Genomic DNA, 17,319 nt, shown 5'->3' with positions numbered 1-17,319 from the left:
AGAAAAATATTCATAGCCACTATAGCTTTTGTTTCTTCAACCAGACAAGAACCTGCAGCGTTTAAGTGAAATGTTCTTCCACTATCTATACCATATTTCCTTTGGTTTCAGTCAACATCTCAGCTACATATGGTTCTTGAGCTCATGTGATGACAAAATTTCATTCCAGAAAGATCTGAGCCATAAGTTATCTTTCTCATATTGTGTTGCTATGATCGTTCATTAGCATTTATCTTCAAACACAGAAGTATTGATAGGCAACCCAGGAACTCCTCTGAGCTCCAGAAATGCTCCACCCTACTATTATGTTGTAGCACTATAGAGGGGAAATACATATCCATATTCCAAAAAAGTGCTTGCTCTGTGATGAGAAGATTCCTATGTAATCAACCTATTACCAAGTGATGGTTAGTTTGCCATAGAATGGTGTCACAGCAGAGGCACATTATCAGTCTCTTCTGTTCACAGGTTGGGAATATAGCACTGGAGGTAGCCTGGCCAGACACGGTAAAGAGAAAGCTGTTTGTTGAGCCCATGCATAACATTCATCTCCAAATTCCAATATCATTTAGTCCGTGTGTCCATTGGCCAAGCACAGGGTTGATGGAAAAGGCTGACTGACATTCCCTGAATGGGTCATCTTGTCCACCTGATTATTGTAACCTTCCTTTGCCGTGGATGCCCCTTTGTGAGCGTTCACGTGGGTCACAGATATCCTCACATGCTGTGCCTTTCTCTTCTCCAGACTTCTTTTTCACTAATCCTCTAATCTTGCTTTTCCTTGGTAGCCATGATTCTCACCAAGAGGTTCTAGTGCAAGAACAACTTGATATCTCATAGCGTTGCCTTCTATAGGAACTTTGGACCTGGCAATTACAGGAGATGATTTAAATAACTATTTTGCCATTGCATACGATAGACTTCCAGTGTTGTATTTTCTATTAGCAGTGTGATCATTACATTCTTTAAACCTAACCATCTTTGAACTAATTCCCAATCTAATACTGTACCAGTTGGTCAGAAAACAGAAGGCTCTTAAGCTATTTAAATTAGGAGGAGGTTTAACTCAGGGAGCTATAGGCTTACACAGAAGATTGAAGGCTAGGAGGCAAATATGATGGAAGCTGCTTTCAGGGAATCTCTGATAATAAGGGAAGCCATCTCCAAGTTTCTCACATGCCCAGAAGTACTAAAGTGGTACTTACATGGTGCTCAAAAATGGCTTGAAATCACTGCCAAAAAATAATGGTTTCTCCTTATCCTCTACCTTCCAGATATAACATATATGAGATATGAGTAATATATGAGTAGCTTTTATTGGAGGACATCAAGAAAAATCCTGCTGGCAATGAAGCCTGGGAAATGTAGTTTCCAGATTGTACTTCCCTGGGGTACAGAGGAGAACATAGAATGGCAGGGATGGATCCAAATATTAACAAAGTTCATCTGACAACCATGGTAAATCTAACTCACTATCTCAACAGCCTCAAAATGCATTTATTAGGACCTTTTGAAAAATGTTTACTTTAAAATTGTTTTTTATATTAAACTGCTAATTTATTGATGCCTAAATCAAATATTTAAAAATATATTTAAAAAATAAATCATGATGAGACTATGCTAAAATCATCTCCATGAAAATTAATATTTTCATTTCTTTATTAAATTCTATGCATCCTCAGAGAAACTCTTTTTAGTTTCTTCTGTGCATTATACACCCAGAATACGTTGCCAACTAAGAAATTACATTTACTCTTCTTATTTATTTTTATTGTACCATATAATAAGATATTTAAATATAGCATACTCCTTGTTTTAGAAAAAGCTGAATAGAGAATAGAATTGAGAATAGAATAATGTTACCTTCCTGTGATGTGATATAATTTTAAGTTGATTAAGACAATATATCCAGCATTATTTCACTATTAGTGATACTAGGTTTTATGATGTGCTTAAAGAGATGTTTATCTGATCTCTCAACTTTAGTGATGTATTTTCCCTTTGTAATTAATAAATAATTTGTGATATGATTCTTTGAGAACCTATGACTGTCAAGTTCCCAAGCAACTCTTTATCCAGTGGTTTTAGCATCAATTGATGATTCTTGACTGAGTCAAGAATATTACATTGGTGGGTGCAACTTGGCTGTGACTTCTTTTATAATTTCTTCTACACGTATAACTTGGCTTCCCTCTGTCAAAAAGAGTTTTTTAAATTCTATCCCATAACGTTATTTTAAGTAGCTCTATGGTGTCACGAGCTACTTTTTAACTTAATTGTCAATATTCATTACCATCATTATGGCTTTTGATTTCAAAATTGTACCAAATGTGAGGATATATGTCAGTTCTTATGTCCTTCTGGATTGTTCCTGTTTGTGAGCATTTCTTTGCTTTATGAAGCAATAAGGTGTCCAGGCTCATCTCAAACTTAACCTGCCCCAGATATATGGCCATTTCATAGGGAGTGGTGTTTAAAAGCCAAATTCTGGCCATTGATACACTCTTGGCAATTGGAATTTAGTGCCTTTTAATTTCTTTCAGTGGATAGAGTTGAAATATATATATGTTTAATTAGGAAATAAATCTGATAATTCCATTAAAAACCAATATCATAGGCATCTTGTTCACCATTCTTTATTTCATACTGATGTCTCTTCATTATATCTTGCCCTTTGAAGTGATACAATGGAAAATAAGATATATTTTTAGTATCTTTACCTATACTTGAATCTAGTCAGTAGAACACAATCTAGACATGTGACCTGAACTCTTCATGATATCATTAGTAATAATCCCCTTGCCCTCAAATAAAACAATGAGTTTGTTCTATATTAAATGAATCTAAAGAGCTCTGATATCTAATGCATTGGAGGAAACTTGAGAGAATCATGTATTGTAAAAGAAAAAATAAACAAACATACTTGACTATGATAGAAAAGGAAATTTGAATATGATGTCTATAGCATAAAATATTTCTGTATCTTTGTAGTGATGATGGTGTAAGGTTAAATAGAAGAATATCCGTGTTCTTGATATTTCATAATACACATGCTTAAGTAATTGGGAGTAAAATGTCATAATGTCTGCAACTTTCATTCAAATTGTTCAGCAAACACGCATACACACATACTCCTATAAGAAGAAGTACAGCAAATAGAGCAAAAGTTAACAATTGCTGAACACAAGTTGAAGTTATGCTGCTGATCTTTGTTCTATTCTTTGAACCCTTTGTAGGTGTTAATATTTTCAAAATAAAATGTTGGAGAAAAAAATATTGTCATATCTTTATGTACCAATATAAAGAGATACTCAAGATATATCATTTAGTGAAAGATGCATGCTGTAGAATGGTGTGTACAATATGCCATTATTGGTTTAGCAACTCAAAATATGTCAATAATTATATGTTTTTCCATATGTTTTAGATATAGTCCCTGCCTTCAAAGAACAAATACACAAACTGAGGAAAAAATAAATATATCAAAATCACAAGGCAGCACATTTATTTAGAATAGACTTAGTAACACAGCTGATAGATTTAAGGAAAAAAAAATTATTTCCTTGCACTATTTGGTTGAAAACAGTAAGCAAAGCTTTAATTTTAGAATTTAGTGCTTGGGGCAATATAGCACTATCTATTAACAAAGAGTTATTTATTATATTCTAAATCTAGAATAATAAAAATGATAAAAGCAAAATCATATGAGTTAGGTATTGTGATATAACAGAAAATATCTATAGGTCTCTGCCCCCAGTTCCTGGCACAGAGCTCCTAAAACCCTTGTCATTTCCTAAGTGATAAGACCACTAGGAGTATTTTTTGTTCTAATACTTAGTCTTTGACCTCCAGCTCTTGCAATTTCCTGGGTGATAGGAGTGTTTTGTGTTTCAATGAGGCAACTCTGGATGGGCTCCTGGATGAGGGTTGGTCACTGGAAAGACCAAGTCATGATTAGAACCTCAATGTTTTCAGCTCCACCACCCATTCTCCTTAGAAGGGAGAAGGGCTGAAATAGTGTTAATGATCCATCACACCTATATGAGGAAGCCTCCATAAAGTCCCAATAGTATGGAATTCAGAGAGCTAGATTGGTGAACAGGTGGAGGTGTGGGGAGATTGGTGCTCCCAGGGAGGGTATGGAAGTTCCGTGCCCATTCCCACATTCCTTGTCTTACACATTTTTTCCACCTGATTGTTCATCTGTATCCTTTATCATATCCTTTTATAATAAATTGGTCAATAGTAAGTAAACAGTTTTCCTGAGTTTTGTCAACCACTCTAGCAAATTAATTGAACCCAAGGAGAGGGTTGTGGGAACCTCAGATTTGTAGCCCATTGGTCAGAAGCACAGGTGACATCCTGGACTTGTGATTGGTGTCTGAAGATGGGGTGGGGACAGTCTTGTGTGATCTGTGGGATCTGATGCTATCTTTGGGTAGATAGCATCAGAATTGAGTTACAATTGTAGGACACCCAGCTGGTGTCAGAGAATTGCTTGTTGTGGGGAAAAACTCCCATTCATTTGGTGACCAGAGTGTCAGATATGAAGTATTCTGTGTGACTAGTAAAGGAGACTTATAGGAGGTAGACAGAACTGAATTTTTCGCTTTGCAAGTATTCTACGCACACTCATTTTTCAGATGAGGAAACTGAGGCACATAAAAGTGAAGCAACTTGTTCAAAATCACACAGCTAATAAATGGCTGAGGCAGGATCCAGTTCAGAGTTTACCTACGAAGTTAGTTCTAAACTAACTAAATGGCAACTTTAACTATTTGTTTTACAACCAACTCACAAACTATATAAGATTCAATACATTGCATTTAAAATATTTGTGGAATAGAAGTTTTAAATCGTTAAGAAGCCAGTGAATGAGCTCAGTCATCACAATTGGCACATGAAACTGAAACAAGACATTTGAAGATCTTAGGTGTCTATTGGGAAAAAAAACAATGTTGTCAGTGTTTCTAATGTAAATGTCACATTTACTGTGAGTTCAATAGGTCTCTTATTGCTTCTATAGTTGAAATTACATGAAAGTGAAGAACAAGATATTTATCACATAAAAACCTGCTTCGCTTACGATGTTGTATCCTTAAATCATAATATTAAACAACTTTATTAATCACTTAAACTACTAATTAGTTAATTAATTTCCAAAATTACATAAGAAAACTTAAAATCTGAAGAGAACTGTATATACAGCCCTTAAAAAAAGGGAGTTTTCAAAACAAACCCACATGATATAAACAAATTCTAGAGTGTACATCTTAAATGTTTATTTACAAATTATGACAGTTGCTAATTGTTTACTCAAAGTCCAACCTTCCTTTCTTCCTGTGTACACAGTCACCCACGTAGAGACCGCATCTACAAGTCTCTCTTGCGTTTAGATATGTTCATGTTAACTCATTTCTACCTTTGTTCTGTGGACCAGGAATACCCAGCTAGCCGTTGGTTGCGCCCAGGGCAAAGGTTTCCCTGAAATGAATCTTGAGTCTGTACTTTCAATAGTCTGCAATATTCTACCTTACATAAACCATGAAACGAGCTGCTAAAGACCTGTTTCTTAATCTATTGTATGGAGTCATGACAAATGCAACCTCAATTCTATTCCATAGATGTGCTGGGAGAAAATTCCATGGATTATGAATAAATATTAGGAATCTCATGAGATATTCCAGAGCTGTGAACATTAGTTAAAAGATCCGGCAAAGAAAATCCTATTAGAATAGAATATACAGCCATCAACTTAAAATCACCCAAAGAGATAAAGAAAAAAATATATTTAAGAGTTCATGAAATAAATATGTGAAAATGCAAAAAAGAACAAATCTGAAATTTCAAGAATAAAAATATGGGCATGATTTTTATATAAGGTGAATAATTTCTCTAAAATTGTAGAGTGGATGAAACTATAGAGAGACTAACAGTAAGACAGGACTGTGGAAAATTTATCAAACTTTTATAGATAAAAAGAGACAGAATATTTGAAAGTTAGTAAAAATAAATCATAACTAGAGGGTCTCCAACATATGTGTAATTGGTTTTCAGAAAGAGAGCAAATGGAGAATCTTGCCATAAAAACTCTGAGATGAATAGCATTTATGGATCTCTTTAATTTCCCAAAGCATTATTAATCGTATTAACTTCACAATGTATCTTGAATGACAGACACCTCACTGGGTACTAAAGGTACCTGGTACTATGATCAGATAATCTCATTACCAACTCCTGCAGTTCTGATACCAGAGAAGCTCTTCTGAACTAACCAAATCCTCTTTATCCATAATTAAACTATGTAAAATGCGATTTTAAGTTGAAATATTTTGGTGTAGTTAGAAAAATGTATGTTTATCTTCAGGTCATTGTTGCACATCTCAATCAAGACATTTGACTAAGAAGTTACAACTCTTATGTTGTGTTGATTTTTTTCCCAAACTTTAAAGCATAGCATTCCTTATCTCCTCCTGCCCCTAATTCTTGCCCTCAGGAATGCAGACTTGTACTGGGATACATGCAAAGCATGTGAATTTTACCACTTATAGTCCTAAATACTTGGAAGACACCGGCAATTTGGGTTTATGTTGTGGGCGTTCCAGAGATCTGGACTAGGTGGAATCCTTTCAAATTATCTCAGAAAACTCAAAATCACAAGCATCATTAGAATGTGTCCTCAGTGGATTGTGTCTGGCTCTTGTGAATGAAATCGTGGTTTACAATCTATTATTCTTGTTTGGGAATTGAAAAGTAACTGCACTTAACCTAAAAAATTAGCTGAAAGAATAGTTTCAAATACGTAAAAATATAGTTTTCATTACACTCTCATTACATCACTTACTACAAAATATTTAACTTGTAAACTGCCATGTGGTCTTTACTCTCAAGATTTTAAGAGCTATCTTTCTTGAATTTTTTGTATATGCATTAATCAATTACCTAATAGATTTTGAGGTGCTGGAAAATATACTTACGTTTCATCACAGGCCAGTGCTCAGCCTCCCATATATGTGTGCCAGAGCATGTCATAAAATAATATGCTCTCTGGAAAACTCAAGGGCCCCTTGGAATCCCTGTCACTGTCTCCCCATCTGAGGTTCTAGCCCTGTCATACTCACTGCTCTCTGCGCACCAGCTTTATGGAACCTCTATCCATCTGCTGCCACATCCGCCCCTGCTGGGGCCAGCAGGGGTCTATGCACTGTGCTCAGACATCAAGCATTTCCTCACAAGCATACAAGACCGATTCCACAATGCGTGGAGCAGCTGCTTTTGCTGTCTTTCTGTTTGTTTTTCTGTTAGTCTTTCTTTTGGAGTGATTGTGATAACCTCGAGGTAAAGCCTTCACCATGTGGACCGTGCTCTGTGACTTCATGGAAAACATTTGAGTTTTTGACAAGAAGCATATGGCCGGGCCCTGCTGGGCTTCACTGGTTTTTCTTTCTAGGCCTTGCTTGTTTGGCACCCTGTTTCTTTGGCCTCATGTACTTGTTCAACTTTTAATCTCAAATAGAAGGATTGAGTAGATAACACTCTACTCATTAAGCACAAGTGTATAGTAAATAAAATCGAGTTTCTCTTATATTCATGATACCTTTTCAATTAATGAGTGTAATCAGGTAATTCATAAACCTGCTTCCAAATTGAATGCTATGTTTATTGTCTGTGAGTATGAAACACCGTGTGTTTTGCCTTTGGGGAAAAAAACAAGCAAACTCAGAAACATATCAAGAATAAGAACATTTTGGAAGAAAGAATAGACTGAAAAAATTTATGTGTCAAATTTGTTGACATTCTTATAAAGAAAAGGGTGACATGAAACAGATTACTAAGGTCAACAAGAAGATTCTTGACAGATTAACGAGCTCTGATTGATTTAACTCCAGACTTTCTAATGTGACAGGTAAATTTCATAATTCTTACTGTAGATGTCAGAAGACTTATGATTTAAATATTCTTCTGCTTAATTTCCTTTGAATTTTCAGAGTTATTTATTTGTCAACGTCTAATAAATTTCTGTGCTAGAACCAACATTTTTTTTTCTATTGGAACTACATCGAAATTTACCAACCACCAACACTAACTCTCTTTTTCTTTTGTAACACGTAAATTGAGATATAAGGAAGTCTGTATTCCTGAAATAGACTCATGAGATTATATAAAATGAAATTATTTTCTCTTCCTATCCCCACTACTGCTACCAAATGTTTCCAGTTTCAAGAAATGTGACACACTCTGAATTTCCTTGACTATTAGATGTTAGGTAGATCTTCATATTTGGCAGGTATGTCTGGTAATCACAGGCAAAATATGGCAGCACATTCCAAAAATGTTACTAAAATGTTTTTACAAGTTTTATTGGCTAATTATGCAATCAGAAAATTCACGGCTCATTAGATAAAAAAGTGAAGCAAACTGAGAAATATACAAAGGGTAGGATGGCAAGTAAGGACAATGCTCTCATCACTGTTGGGTCTTTGTGCACAAAGTGTTTGTGTGGGTAACCTTTCACTAATGAGGAAAATTTGCCCCAAGAATTTATTTACTTTTTAAAGCATACACACTTTCTGAAAAAAATGATTTGTCATACTTCATTAAAATTATGCACTGTTAATGTATCTTGCAACACGCAACAATGAATATTGCGCTTGGCAGAGTTCACAATTAATTAACAAAAATTTCCACTCCCTTCCTAATTGTGTTGGTACTTAGCAATTTTTACTGACATTGGAGGAATTTTCCAGTACCCAAGATTTTTTAAAATCAAGGGAAAGTCTAACTCGGAAAAGAAAATAAGCTAAAAATCAGAATATATTTCGTACTTTTATTTCTATTCTTATTTCTAACTTTTACTGTGGAAGGAAAACAAATGATTGGAAAACTAAGGGCTTATTCATATCTGTTCACTGGAAAAGCTCAAAGCAAATTCTGAGTAAATGTACTAGTATCCATGTCCTTCAACGTAATAACAGCTTTAGGAGAGTGATTCAGAGCACCCGAGGGAGGTAAACCAAAGATCCTGTTGACTTTATTTATGGCACAGTAGAGAATGACCACAGATGGGAAAAGAGAAACATTCCTTTCCTGCGCAGTAAAGAAAGAAAAAGCCAGAGAATTTATTAATCTTTCACAAGACCAACAGCTAGCACTTAAATTTGGCCAACATGGATCCCATAAGACATAAACTACTCACTTAACAAAAGTGCATACATGCACACTCACAGGTGCACACACACAAACACACACATACACACCCCCCAAAAACTGAGTAAGACCAAAAGTTTCCCGTTTATACATAAACCTCCATGTTTTGATAAAGTTCATTTTTGTTGAATTAACAGACTTTGAATAAATGACTACATTTATAAGGATTGAAAGTAAGATGCTTATGGTACAAAAGGACAAGATTTCTTTTTAGAAATATCATGTGTAATAATTTCATATCTCTGATCCAAATACAGACATGATCAACAATTTTTTATAAATTTTTGTTTAAATCAACTTATGTCTTACCCTGTGTTCCCAAGGCACCAAGTTTATAAAGATTCTGTGACACTTTTAGACATTGCCATCCGTGAGAATATTATTACTATACACTTGCTGCAAATGAGCCAAAAATGCAGCCTGGAATTTTCTCTACTCAGTCATTCTATTTGAGATTAAATGTTGAACAAGAGCACGAGGCCAAAGAAACAGGGTATCAGTATGGTGAGGTTTTGGTCTTAATGAAGTTGTGAAGCGACTGGGAAAACCCACTGATCGTATTCCTTGCTCTCCAGTCTTACCTGACATAGCCATTCTTCTGCCTTATATATCCTCTCAGACCAGGCAGCCCTCAACTGACTTGGGGTCATTTCAGGGACATAAGACTCTATTCTGAGTCTGAGACATTCAGTGCCTAGAACACATTTTTCTTGGGTGTTAAATTAGCCAGTTCCCTTTGGGAACTTGGCATCTCCCAAGACTCTGCCTAGACACGCTGCCTAGGCTTCTGGTGTTTATGGGATTCACTGTCATCTGTCTTCCCAGTTCAAGAGCTCTCTAAAGAACATTAACACTTCAGATCACCTTACAAATCAAGGTGCCTAGCCTTTTGTGTGCCATACACCAGTCTAACATTCTGATGATGCCTATGGACCCATCCTCAGAGTAACGTCACAAATGCATTAAAAAAAAAAACAAAAAGAAGACCATTATCAAAATATTTTAAACAAGTTTGTGATATGATAATATCTGAGTACATTCATTAACATTAACAAATGTGATGGATATAGAGGTGGGTCTTACAACCAGAGTGATTTGAACTAGTAATAATCATCAAGGTTATTCTGAGGTATCTGTATCAAGTGTGATGTGATATAAAATATCTGTAATTTCTTGTGGTAACAGAGTTCCAGGTATCGTTAGTACTGTTGGGATTTGTTTTTACATTCTTAATTGAAAAATATGCTAAATTGTAGTTAGGGCTAATTGAGAATAAATGATGAGATTTTTTACATTCATGTTCACAGAACCCCTAAGTTCTCATCTGTGGGCCCCAAGATAAGAATTTCCTCTTCTATGATTTAGCCTTTTACAAATTGCACGACGTACCAGAAACCTTTTGTTGCTTCATTTTGCCATTCTGAAAATATTACTTGAGGCAAAGTATCACAAAGCTGGCTTTCTAATTAATGAGTAAAAGAGAATTTCAATGAAGACAAAAGCAATTTAATATTTCACTATATAATATTGCCATATATATTTTCATTGGCTTAAGATCCAATTCACCTTTATCCCCTCAAAAATATTCCTTCTGGGGGTCTGCCCAGTGGCATAGTGGTTAAGTTTGCTTCAGCGGCGTGGGGTTCATGGGTTCAGATCCCAGGCACGGACCTACACACTGCTCATCAAGCCATACTGTGGTGGCATCCCACATATAAAATAGTGGAAGATTGGCACAGATGTTAGCTCAGGGTGAATCTTCCTCATCAAAAAAAATAAATGAATAATAAATAAATAATCTTTCTTTTGTATAGTACTCAATTTGGAAATGTGCCAGACACACTAGAGAAAATATATATCTTTAGAAATGTACAAGGAAATAAGCAATGTTAAGCAATCCTCACTCAGTGCCCCACAGTTGCATAAACCGCCAGAAGGCCCCTGGCACCCCAAGTTCTCAAAGTGCCTGTTTATCACATGGTGTCACACACGGTTTTGTCAGCTGCACTATGTCCTCTGCTGTCAGAATCCTTGTCACCTGTTCCATGTTATTCTCTCTGCACCCTAGGTCTTTCTGACAACACAGAAATACCAACAGGGGTAGACTTTCACTCCCGTTAGCGTTTGGCATTAGCAGGGCCCAGGTATGGAATCAGGGAGGCCTTCCTTTTTAGTCTTATCTTCTTAGTTACACCTCAACTGCTTGCAGATTTAGGCAAGGTCCTAAGATTTATTGCATGTTCCTACAATAGCACTGGCCTTGGGAATTCAGTTAGTGGCTAGCATTGTAAGCATGGTAACAGCTTGGAATGTTCATAACCCTCATTCCCATCTGGGTGTTCTACTTCTCTCTTAACAATCGATTAGGCTCTATTTCTTCTCCGTAGAACCAGTCCACACTTAGCTACCTGGAGGGGCACAGAGTTGTCACTATCCGGTTCTAAACTTGTAGAGTTCCCAGTGACAGGTCTCTGCATCCATTCTTCTATCCTAGATGAAATGTTATTCTAATTTTCTGTTTAAATTAGCACCCCATGGGAGCCTGTATAATTTCTTCTGAAATATAGATAGTTGGGTTTGTTTTGAAGTGAGATGAAATGGGTGCTGTGAACTGCAGTAAGAAAGAGAGAATGAAGATGTCAGAACTAAAAATACTCAAGCCAAGGTTACTTTTCTCCACCAAATATAAATGTGAAGAAATAGAGAATTGATGTTGGGGATATTTTTTAGTGAGTCAGATTTGAGTCATTTCTTGTTATATTCATTGGCTTGAAATCATCACAACATCAACATTGGAGGAATTTTTAAAAGAACATTTTAAGTGCTTTTTCCAATAGATAATGGAAAGTTTTTCCAAAGATAAATGTAGAACCAAGGAACATGCATGATAATTAACTGCCTCTGAATGAAGAAAATGAATTTGAATGAAGAAGTACTAAATGTGAAAAAATAAAATAAATGGAGAGTCAGAGTACTGATTGTTCTACACAAAGTAAGCCAAGTGAATACCTGTCTTAAATTAAAATCATTTTCTTTTTATTGTCTATAGAATATTTCTCTTTTTCACCCTCTAGACTTTTATTAGTTTTAATTTACTCAAGTATAAAGGAACTTCCTTCTACATACAAATGTCATTTACTCTACTCCAAATGGAGAAGAGGAGATGCTCGGGCCTATCACAGATGTGTCTGATGGCTGATTTAAATAGTGTCACCGTGATGTATGTGAAATGCTACCACCTACCCTGCCAATGGGGCATAAAACGGTCTGCACATTTTGCTTCATAAAAGCAGACATGATGGATGTAGACAATCTCATTTTCAAAATGTGCCTTTGAATTTTTTTAATATCAAAAAAAATGGAAATAGAATGAAGGGAAGTGCAACAGAGCACTATTTGCAGGCAAATGCAGGATGTTCTGAGGTGATTATGATTCAGCGGCCGTAAAGCAGGGTGTCCAAGAAACTGTCACAACTAATAGCAGAATCATATGGAAATAGTTCCCTAGAGGTCAAAGACGTGTCCTCTGCCTCTGAGTTGTTTATTCCACTGGGCTTGCAACTGTTCCAGTATATGACCACATGAAGTCAAAAAATGAAATTTTAAAAATGCTACATTTTGTAGCTATTTAAATTGCTAGAAATAAGGACACTTTCAATGATGGCAATGATACTGTAACACCTTTTTGGAAATGCAGTATTTCTGCTTAGGTAGAAATGACCAGAGCTAACACAAGGATATTAAGAACAATTTCATCAACAGTCAAAGCAATCTGTAAGATAAAGAAAACTACAGAGAGCTATCAATGTGAGGGGAAAATGACACACTTCATGAGTCTCACACCGATTCCATTGATTTAAGTTGAGAGGAAACAAAATAGAATGGAATGAAATTTCCATCAGTAGTTTTTTAATAAGTTCTGGAATCACATAACAAGCATTAAATAATAGATGGCTACAATACCTCTGAAATGGACATTCATAGTAGCAGAGCAGTGTTAAAAATATTTTAATGATATTAAAGTAAATAATTTTCATCAGTAATATTCACCAGCAAAATTCCATCAAATGTGATGATCTTCAAACTATAGGTGTGATATTTTGCAAGTAAATCTGAGAGAGGCGCTGTGTAGGAAGTAAGCACGTATTGGAGACATGATGTATAGAATCCGAGGAACATCCTATTTCTTTTCGTTCTTTTCTCCTTTCCTTCCCTCCTTTCTCCTTTTCATTTTTCTTTCTTTCCTTCTTCCTCATTGCTTCCTTCTTTTTTTCTTTTAAATTCAGAATTCAATGATCACTTTTATTAGGCAAGGCTCAGTATTCTGGACTAGCGATTCAGAGTAACATAAGATCTAGTCCCTACCTTTGATTCACTCCATATTTTGGCGGAGAAAGACAGCGAGTATTTATAAAATTCTGTGTGCTATATCATAGCTCTCTGCAGGCAGCTGTGGGACACAAGAAATGGAAGAACGATGGAGTCTGAAGGGTTCAAAGAGTGATTATTTAAGGTAATGATTAGACACGGGTTCAAGATACCTCCGGGTAGGCGGAGATCTGAGGTAAGACTACACTATGCAGAGAGCTACAAGGAGTTCAGCATGCTGAAAGTATTGTGTGAATAGGGACTGATGATCAACAAGGATGAGATGGGAGAGAGAGGCGGCACAGTATCTGGAAGAGAATTGGAACTTTGAAGAGTTTTAGAGAGGGCAGTACATCCATTGACTGAATTAAGTAAATGCGGCCATTAGAAACTGAATTTAGTCAAAATGATTATGGGTCCCCGTTAGATCCTTCCCCGTTCTTTTCCTTCCTAAAATGTGGTTATTTGTTTTGTCTTCATCTGCTTAGTAAATGTAGACTGTAAACAAAAAAATGGAAATATATCCATATTATGATTGCTGTATCACTAATGCCCCGTCATAGTGCCCATCACAGGAGAGGTGCTCAGTAATTATTTAGTAAAGGAATAAACAGATTAGTTTAGTCTGAGCCTATGAGGAAGTTATAGTTATTATCATTAGATCTATTGTATCTGAAGTTTTGACTTATGTGGATGATAAGAATAATGTGGAAGGAGCAATTATAAAGATATCCCCTCGAGACTCTCTCCCCCTGGTTATTCAGTCAAACACTAATCTAGATAAATCTGTGACAGGCCTTTGCAGATATAATTAAGGCAACGAATCAGCTGACTTGAAGATAGGGAGATTATTCTGGGTTATCCAGGGAAACTAAATGTAATCACATGGGTCCTTAGAAGCAAAAGAAGAAGGTGGAACGTTCATCAGAGAGAGGTGGCCGAAGGAGAAGTCTGAGAGATTCAAATCCTTCCTTGAGGGAGCCCACATGGAAAGCATGAGAAGGAACACAAGCATTCTCCAGGAGCAAAGGCAGACCCTGGCTGACAGCCTGAGAGGAAACGAAGCCCTCAGTCCTACGATTACAACAAACTGAATCGAGCCATCAACCTGAATGAGCTTGGAAGGAGATTCATCTCCAGAGCCTCCAGAAAAGAACACAGCCTGGCGAACATCTTGATTTTGGTCTTGTGAAATCTGGAATAGAGGAGCCGGCTAAGCCACGCTCTGCCCAGGCTTGTGACTCACAGAAACTGTGAGATAATACATGAGTGTTGCTTGAAGCTGCTAAATTTGTGGTATTTTGTTCCAGCAGCAATAGAAAACGAAATCAAGCAGTTATTCTTTCCTTTAAAAAATGCTATGGGAAAGCAGACTTTGAAAGAAGTCTCAGATATTCAAATTTACTTTATTTCAACACATTAAATAGGGGTCTAATATATTTCTGACATGATGCTCTTGTCCTCTTATTCTTATATTATCCTATCATAATTAAATTCAGACTACTTTATACCAGCATGTTTTTTAAGGTACAGGCATTGTATCCTCCCCATATTCTAAATGTGCTTATATTAATTTTTTAATCAAATGCTGTATACCTTGTTTTCTAAAAATTAATAAGGAGCACATATGCATGATGAAACAGACAAATGAGAAACAAACAAGCAGAATAAAGAATATGGAGTAACGGGTCAGTCTTTCTCCTTCAGCTGATCCCCGAGTCCCTCATCCCCAACAGAGTCAACCAGTATAAGCATTTCTCATTATCATCCTAGAAATCATTTGTGTGTGTACATGTAGGTGTGCAAATGTGTGTGTATAATTCATATGTACACACATTTCTTTATTATACAAGTGAAGGCTGCTCTGTACCATGTTATCTCCACATAATAAGAAATCTTGAAATTTTTTCTTACCATTTCCTGAAGGTTTGTTTTATCGTTTCAGGGCTACACAGTATTCCATTTTTAAGCATATATCATAATTTCTTTAATCCCTATTGATGATCATTAGTTGTTTGTCACTACAAACAGTGCTACATTGGATATTTAAATGTTATATAGATATAATATTTCACATTTTTCTTTATCTTTTTAATAGACTTTATTTTTCAGAGTAGTTTTAGCTTCAGGCAAAATTTAGCACCAAGTACAGAGATTTCCCATATACCCACTGCCCACCTCATGCACAGTCTCCTCCACTATCAACATCCCCTAACATAGTGGTACATTTGTCACAACTGATGAACCTACATTGACGCATTATTATTACCCAAAGTCCATAGTTTACATTACAGTTCGCTCTTAATGTTGTACATTCCATGGATATGGACAAATGTACGATGACATGTATGCTTTATTGTTGTATCATACAGAGTACTTTCTCTGCCCTAAAAATCTTCTCTGCTCCTTTTGTTCATCCTATATTAAATTTTAGATCATCCACAGAATGAAAAATAGCACAGAATGCTGAAGTATGCTCTGGGGAGGGGTTTGTGAAATCCTTTGTACGGGTTCTACAGTAGGTGAGGTGAAATCTCACTTTCCATTCACCAGATTCAGATTGTTCCAGAGCAAAGTGACAGTCCAGACACTCACTTTGATTCCTTACTTAGCAGAGAGACAGTGGAGAGAAACGGCTATGCAGAATTGACACTGGGACCCTTGATTTCTCCATAGTCTGACAGAACCAGGTTAGATGCCATGGTCCACAATGATTAGGAAAGTATGTAAAACTGCTGTCTCCTGGAAAACACCACTGAAGACAGAAAAAATATTTATTTAGAGACTTTTATTTAATGTAAATGATTGAAAAAGGAGATGGAAGAAGACTGAAAGGAGTAAAGGATGAAAAGAGGTGAATTTTGTAAGCGGCAAATGGTAGGAGAAAGGTGGAAACTAAATAAGGAAGTACAGAGGAAGATGGTGAGAACTGGATAAGAAAATCAAAGTCAGGGTAAGAGTCTTAGACTTGAAAAAGAAGCAACAGCAAAACGTTGGATAGATTTTGATATTCAGACAGCATTAAAATAGTTTTAACTTATACTTTTCATAAAAGTTATGGTTTGAATTCAATATCTTCTATAATTTGGCTGTAGCAGTTCTGAAGTTTTTAATTTCCATTTCATTTACAGGTTTTTAAAGTTGGCTGCAAAAATCTGTTCCTAAACAAAACTCAGACCTACCAAAAGAATTCAACATATTTTATGTACTCTCAAGACAGTTTTATCTCTCCTCAGGAAACAAAAAAGTACAGCATTGTCAACCTCCTACTCCTACGCATGGTTAAGATGGGAAAAGGTTTTGATGTCAAGCATTATGTATGCCATTTGCCCTTCAGAAAATAAACATTTAACCAGATCAAGATACTGATGTTTATGAAAAGCCTCATATATGCTGATATTTTTAGATGTTTTTTACTATGTATTCATAAATAATGGATCTATAACATGCAAATATACTCCTGAAGCATATATCTAACATGCTTGGAAGGAGATGCTGTGCTTTTAAAGCATGTGCTGTGAATTTTATTAACAAAACAGAAGATGTGGCTAGCTATATATGATCTTCTTTATAGAGGGCACTTACTGGAGATATTTTATTCTTAATTTATATTCATAAAAAATTGACAGTTTGTGCACAAGAAATACTTTAGTGAGTTATCCTATGTTATTGTTGGACTAAAACTAAAATTGATAACTTCGTTTTTAAGACACAATAATAAAATATAGAAAGATAGATGATAGA

At 35.8% G+C, this 17,319-nt stretch overlaps 1 long non-coding RNA gene across 1 annotated transcript in view; it reads left to right on the top strand.

Annotated features, from left to right (window-relative positions):
• The window catches only part of LOC147915742 (uncharacterized), a 33,917-nt gene extending 16,898 nt beyond the window's left edge, over window positions 1-17,019 (top strand). Inside the window, exon 3 of the long non-coding RNA XR_015553905.1 lies at window positions 16,707-17,019. This is a non-coding gene — a long non-coding RNA (uncharacterized LOC147915742). The remainder of the gene's footprint in view (window positions 1-16,706) is intronic.
• Window positions 17,020-17,319: the final 300 nt, after the last annotated feature.

This window comes from Ceratotherium simum, chromosome 13 (genome assembly GCF_057802395.1).
Source record: "Ceratotherium simum simum isolate JZ-2026a chromosome 13, ASM5780239v1, whole genome shotgun sequence".
NCBI lineage: Eukaryota > Metazoa > Chordata > Mammalia > Perissodactyla > Rhinocerotidae > Ceratotherium > Ceratotherium simum.
Note: the sequence above shows the minus strand (reverse complement) of the source record. Positions and strands in the feature narration are given on the sequence as shown.